This window comes from Octopus bimaculoides, chromosome 13 (assembly GCF_001194135.2).
Source record: "Octopus bimaculoides isolate UCB-OBI-ISO-001 chromosome 13, ASM119413v2, whole genome shotgun sequence".
Taxonomy (NCBI): domain Eukaryota; kingdom Metazoa; phylum Mollusca; class Cephalopoda; order Octopoda; family Octopodidae; genus Octopus; species Octopus bimaculoides.
In genome coordinates this window covers 27,936,160-27,942,931 of record NC_068993.1, presented here as the reverse complement: position 1 = coordinate 27,942,931, position 6,772 = coordinate 27,936,160, and the positions used below count along the sequence as shown (strand labels likewise).

Here is a 6,772-nt window from a genome sequence, read left to right as displayed (position 1 = left end):
GTGTGTGTGTGTGTGTGTGTGTGTGTGTGTGTGTGTGTGCGTGTGTGCATATATATATATATATATATATATGTATATGTATGTCTGTGTGTCTGTTTGTCCTCCACTGATGCTGCTGTATTTACTTCCCCGTCACTTAGCGGCTCGACCAAATAACCCGATAGAAGAAGTACTAGGCTTACAACGAATAAGTCCTGGGGTCGATTCGTTCGACTAAAGGCGGTGCTCCTGCATGGCCGCAGTCAAATGACTGAAAGAAATCAATAAAAGAATAAAAAATATATATATCTGTGTATATACGAGTGAGTGAACAAACGAAAGATGGACACCCAACACGTTTATTGGGAGTTTCATATGTGGATCAAAACAGTTTGAATCAAATACTTAAGTACTCCGAGTTTCAATGCGTGATACTAACCCTCAGCCATCGGAAAATTGAATTTCCAAAGGCTGAGGATTCAATGGCATCACGCGTTGAAATTCAGAGTACCAAGGAATTTGAATCAAATTGTTTTGATCCATATATGTATGTGTGTGTGAGAGTGTATACAAATATAGAAGCGTCGTGTATTAGTTGGCATTTTTATTCTAGAAATTAAGGAAAGCTCGAAGGTTGGAGAATAACTGTGAAATCAGTTTAGAAGATCGCGTAAAATTCCCCTCATAAGAGGTGAGAAAGAGAGGCCAACAAGCCGCTGCACAGAACTGAACCCTATACCTCTGAAATTTCGGCTGAGCTAAATGACTCCTGACAGTAGATACCGTCTTTTATACTGCTAAATAATATCTTTTGGAATGTAAGGACATTTTTATAAATAAACATCGAAGATTTGGGTGAGATGGATTTATATTTTAGAAATTAAGAAAATTTTGAACGCAGGAGAGTAGCAGTGCAAACAGTGTATAAGAACCGTTAAAAATACCTGATTATCACAGTTGCTTTCCTACGTTCGAGATTTCCTTAATTTCTCATATATATATATATATATATATATATTTCTTATATTAATGTGTGACAATTATTCAATAGCCATGATAAAACTCCGAGTTTCGGATGCCGGGGCAGAAACCTACGCAGAAACCCACGCCGTCATCTCTGGCCATTGAAAAATGCTATGAAAATGACCATTCGAGAAACTGTCCACGCCTCAGCTACACTAGAGACCTAAAATCTCTCTATGCTAGCCAATCCATAAAATTCTTCCTGCAAATGGAGGAATTTTATGGATACTGTTTGTAATATATAAACGACAGTTAAGACAACGATCTGACAGAATCGTTATCGCACCGGACAACATGCTTAGCAGTATTTTGTCCGTCTTTATGTTCTGAGTTCAAATTCCGCCGAGGTCGACTTTACCTTTCACGCTTTCGGAGTCGATAAAATAAGTACCAGTTGAGCACTGGAGTCGATACAATCGACCTACCTTCTACTCCGACATCGCTGACCTTGTACCAAAAAGTGAAACCAATATATAAACGACAGTCTGGTCCATTCAAACAAGTTTATTTATGAGAAAAATAATAATTATGCTCAAGTAGCAAATTTAATGCATCGAAATAGAGAATCAAGCCTATTTTTTAGCAACCGACAAAATGATTTGTTTGGTCATTAACAATTGCTACTCAATTTGATTATTGTTATTAAGCTAATCCTATCTTGATCAGGTTGTGATAAAGTGATAAAATATAAAGTGGAAATGTCATAACATCATAAATATATTTATATAAGAAGAAATTGAACTTTATCCACATTTTTTGCTAAGTATGTTGGAAATGAATTTTTATTTAGGAATATATACTTCTTGAACCCCTATAGATTAGCTTATCACAAATTATTGTTAAACTTATCATAAGTTTAACAGTGAAATGATAAAGTGAACATTACCCTTCTGTGTTAAAGCTTAGTAAAGTTTATCAAGTTATGAAAATTACCGATAAAAAGTGGGTAATGTACTGAGAATATGCGTTTTACTTTTATCTAGTGTGTAACTAGATAATGTAACAAAATTGTTATTGGTGCTTTACAATGACATTTGTCAATTCATTGTATTGAGATTTGTTTTGTAAAGCTGTTACATAATAAATTCAGATGAGTAAGTGATAATACACTTTTAAAAGTAGTGATAATGTGCTCCTAGAATATAATATTGCACTCATTGGGAGATTCGTTAGCGCGTCAGAAACTAATAGTTCGCAATATTTAGTTTCAGTCCTTTGTGTTCTGAGTCACCATGGTCGACTTCTTTCATTCTTCTGGAGTCGATCTAATAAAAAAAGCATGGTTGCTTTGTGTTATGTCTTATCTGTACTTTCACAATAACACCTGTCAAGTTTCTCTAAAACTAATTATAATAATGTCGCACTTCTCGGACAAATCAACTTTATCTAGTTTTCACTCTCTATATTTTGGATCTGTCCGATCAAAATAAGCAGGTTTTCTATATCATTGTGAAGTATACCTTTCTATATCCTTGATATGACAATGCTGAAATTCCAAAGCAGCTGCCTTTAAATGCATTGTTGCTGTTACAATATTGCGTACAACATCCAGAGAAAGTAGCACACAGTCAACAATTGGAGATAATGGACATGAGGATTATCGAGATAGTAAAGCATACCTTTGTGCAACGCAAAATCTTCAAATACTCTTGCTTCCAAATTGCGACCGGGTTTTCTGTTTCCTTGTCAAGAAGCTATCAACTAACTTTTCAAAACTACTACTTAACCAATATAATATAGATGTGTCAGTGAATATGAAAACAGAACGTTAAATTAAAGCCATTTCCGTAAGAGATAATATCGTATAATAAAATAACTTTAGTTGCTTTCAATTTCCTCACTGTCAAACAAATGGAAATAAATGTTACTACTGGTTCATTGCAGCTTGTTACGCCGGAGAAAATAGACTAAACGCAGAGTGTTGTCGCGCATACCATCCGAAGATCACATTTTCCTGAAATAAGAATAAAGGAGCTTAACGAGACTCGCCACAACCCCATCAAATAAGACAAACTAACTAAAAACAAAAGCAATAACTGCAGCATAAATGTGCTTCATTATCCTCCAATATTGTACTGGTGCGCATACTGCCAATGATAAGCGCAGAGGAACAGCATCTAGTTTAAGGTGAAACTTCATTTTAATTATAATCCTTGGGTGATGTAACTATGTCAAAACATTTCATTTTGCGGTTCCTCACCATACAAACATTCTTTGCGTTACGTGAAAAATAAAGAACGAAATTAAATTGCGCATCACTACCCTCTGCCAAAGCATGAACATCAAAATACACCATTTCCATTTCATATTAATGTTCTGGGTCCAGTACCACAGCGTGGAACCATGGATAAGTGTTTTCTACTATAGTTGGATCGACCAAAGCCTTGTAAGTGGATTTGGCTGACTGAAACTGAAGAAGCCCGTTATATATATATATATATATATATATATATATATATATACATATCAGTCAGTGCGTGATTGTTTGTTCCCACCACCGCTTGACAACCAGTGTTGATTTGTTTACATCCCCGTAACTTAGCTGTTAGGCAAAAAAAAGACACCGAAAAAATTAGGACCCAATTAAAAAAAATAACAAGTACTGTGTTCAATTCGTTCAACTAAAATCCTTCAAGGCAGTGCTCCAGCATAGCCGCAGTCCAATGACTGAAATCAGTAAAAGATAAAAAATAAAGATGTAAAGTCTTGTAATTGTGTAGAAATCAATGTGTCATTTAGAATACCCAATAAATCAATAACATAGATATTGTTTCGTATGAGATAAATCTCATGACAATTAACCTGATAACAAACCGTTGATGATTAGCTAAAATAATACATTATCTCTATCTGCATAAAATCGTATTAGCACAATAGACACGTGGCCAGCAACCGCACGCTCACCTCAGGGATTGCTTACTACTACTGATATCTTAAATGATTTCAAGTTAATGAGTTTAAGTGTTCACACAAATAAGAAGTAAGTACAAAAGGCGCATGTCCGCATATTCAACCACATGCGGACATGCGTAAATACATCTATTGATTTTGCATGTTTATACGTTTTCCTTTCGCAGAGTTAAAGCATTTTTGTTTCAATGGAAATTGTTTCAGAAACATGTAAATATGTGAGTTAGTGCAGGCATATAGGTGGATGTCTGTGTAGATACGCATGCACTCATATAATGCTTATGCGTGCCTCTTTAGTATTTGAATATGTATGTTTGAATTATTCTTTATGTAAATGCATGTATTCCAAAGGCACACAAGTTATTGTGTGCTTCTTGCAAACTAAATAAACATTCTTTGGAATGTTTTACAAATCTTTACTGTACCATTTATTGATCAGATTTAGAAGATGCGAATCAGCTTGCTTTGTTTTTCCTTTAAAACCCCCGGTATTTCCAGGTTTTTATGCAAATCATTTGCTACATATCCTAGTGCATCTATGATAATAAGTGCACTGGACTAGATAACACCTGTATTATTGGTTCAAACGAAATCCTGAAAACTACTTACAAGAACCATAAGTTTCTCAGTAGTTCACCATAGATGTTCTCCTTTCGCACAATTTTATTCACATCTGCTAGGCAGCTCTGCCCTTTGAGAACAGATGACAATGATGTGGGGATATCTACCTCGCTGCTATGGCACAATCGAAATTTTTTGTTAAAATGCGGAGGTTTAGAGGCATTTTGAGGCATTGAATAGATATTTATGGCTATAATTTGTTCTTGAATAGCTAAAGTATATCCTTTTAGACAGAATGTGATATATGTGAAGGAAGTCAATATTGGTGGCATTCTATAGCTTACGGGACATGTACCAATGAATATCATTTTGCTGATATGAGTGCCTAACTCCCCTTGTGCCACAGGAGATACACATTTTTTTATATCTATTCAGAGGTTCTCCTAGTCTGGACATTTTTAGTGTTGAGTGCACGTTATGTACTCACATTTTTCTTTGCTACTCAGTAGGTGTTAGCAAATACGATTTGGATTGAGCCCCTGCCTTTACACCTGTCCCTCAATTTAAAATACCCTATCGGTATTACTGTTGATGTGGAAGGCAGGCTTAGTGCTTTTGTAGAGTTTGTGTCCATAATGTTTGTATTTATAATTTATATATTTATGTAGGCATGAAGAATTCGAAGCTGCTAAACCAATCAATCAATCAATCAATCAATCTATCTATCTATTTATCTATCTATCTATCTATCTATCTATCTATCTATCTATCTATCTATATTTATTTATTTATTTATTTATATAAATATTATATGTATAGATATCCCTCTATATATCTCATCTCTTTCTGTGTATACGTCTATTTGTATCTATATATATCAATGTTTGTGTATATACGTATGAATATATAAACAAAAAAAAAACATTAATACACACACACAAATGCACATATAAAGTCACGGTTCACTGGTTATTCATTTCTATTGCAAGGGAGAAAATCGTGTTGCCAGAAGCCAATCTTATTTAATTTTTTTCTTTGGTGAAGCAATTTCAAGTTGAAATGAAACATACTGTATAATCTTGATGCATTTATTGAATTCGGTTTTCTTTCTTATGTTCGTTCCAGTAATAGTCTTTAATAATCACATTCAACTTATATAATAGCTATTATTGCCCAGTGACTTTTTCCAACACTCCTTCACACACTCGTACTTACTTAACACTTTATACTAACTCACGTCTTTTTCCTATCTCTCACACACATTCATTGCACATCCGAACATGTCACCACACCTAACAACTTAATACAACTTAACCTCAACATTTTTTTTTTTTCAAAATCTTGAAAATCTTACACTTCACTGATTAACCTTAAAATTCAGCACTTATTCAATGACCTTTTTTCCATTATTCCTTCACTCGCTCAGACTAAATTTCTTACAAAGACACCTACTATTGCTGCTTATGTCACACCACCTGCTGTTGCATATACTGCCTCTTTATTATCCACAATTATAAATACATCAGTGCTTTCTGTCACAACACACCAGAATGGCTTGCCAGTAACAACACTTTCTCCGAAATCTTCCATTGTTTTCTTTCGTATATTTGCAAAGGGGAATCTTTCCTGAAATAATTTAAATATTAAACAACCTGTGTAAGGTAATATAATGACTTCAATACTATTTTTTATTGATTGACATCATTTCTCACCAGTATTATTCAAAGATTTTAAAGATTTTTTAAACACATATCATTTACACATGGTAATGCTTCGAGCAAATTACAATACGCTTTTAACTAAAAATAAATTGTTTTTCATCTTCTATGATAACTTTCGAAGATATAACAAATAAAAAAAAGAACATAACTGCAGTGTTCCAATATACGAGGGTGGACAGAAAATCTCATAGGCTGACTATGAAGAAGTGATGCTATGAAATCTTGCATACAATAATTTCAACTTTTTTTTTTTGTGAATAACTGCATTGTTTGTTTCCAGTTAAACTGACACGTGAATGTTCAAAGAAGACGTCAAATGTTGCTGGTAGCCACTTTAAAGAGTTAAAATCGATAAAATTAATACAACTTAACCTCAACATTTTTTTTTTTTCAAAATCTTGAAAATCTTACACTTCACTGATTAACCTTAAAATTCAGCACTTATTCAATGACCTTTTTTCCATTATTCCTTCACTCGCTCAGACTAAATTTCTTACAAAGACACCTACTATTGCTGCTTATGTCACACCACCTGCTGTTGCATATACTGCCTCTTTATTATCCACAATTATAAATAC

At 34.0% G+C, this 6,772-nt stretch overlaps 1 protein-coding gene across 3 annotated transcripts in view; it reads left to right on the top strand.

The window, feature by feature from the left end:
* Positions 1-6,772, top strand: part of LOC106876505 (uncharacterized) — a 94,277-nt gene that overhangs the window by 15,984 nt on the left and 71,521 nt on the right. Inside the window, exon 1 of one of the 3 annotated variants that reach the window (XM_014925071.2) lies at positions 3,703-3,982. The exons of the other annotated variants lie outside the window; for them this stretch is intronic. The gene's annotated coding sequence lies outside the window, so the exon portion shown is untranslated. Of the gene's footprint in view, positions 1-3,702; positions 3,983-6,772 lie in introns of those variants that run through there. 3 annotated transcript variants of the gene reach the window in all.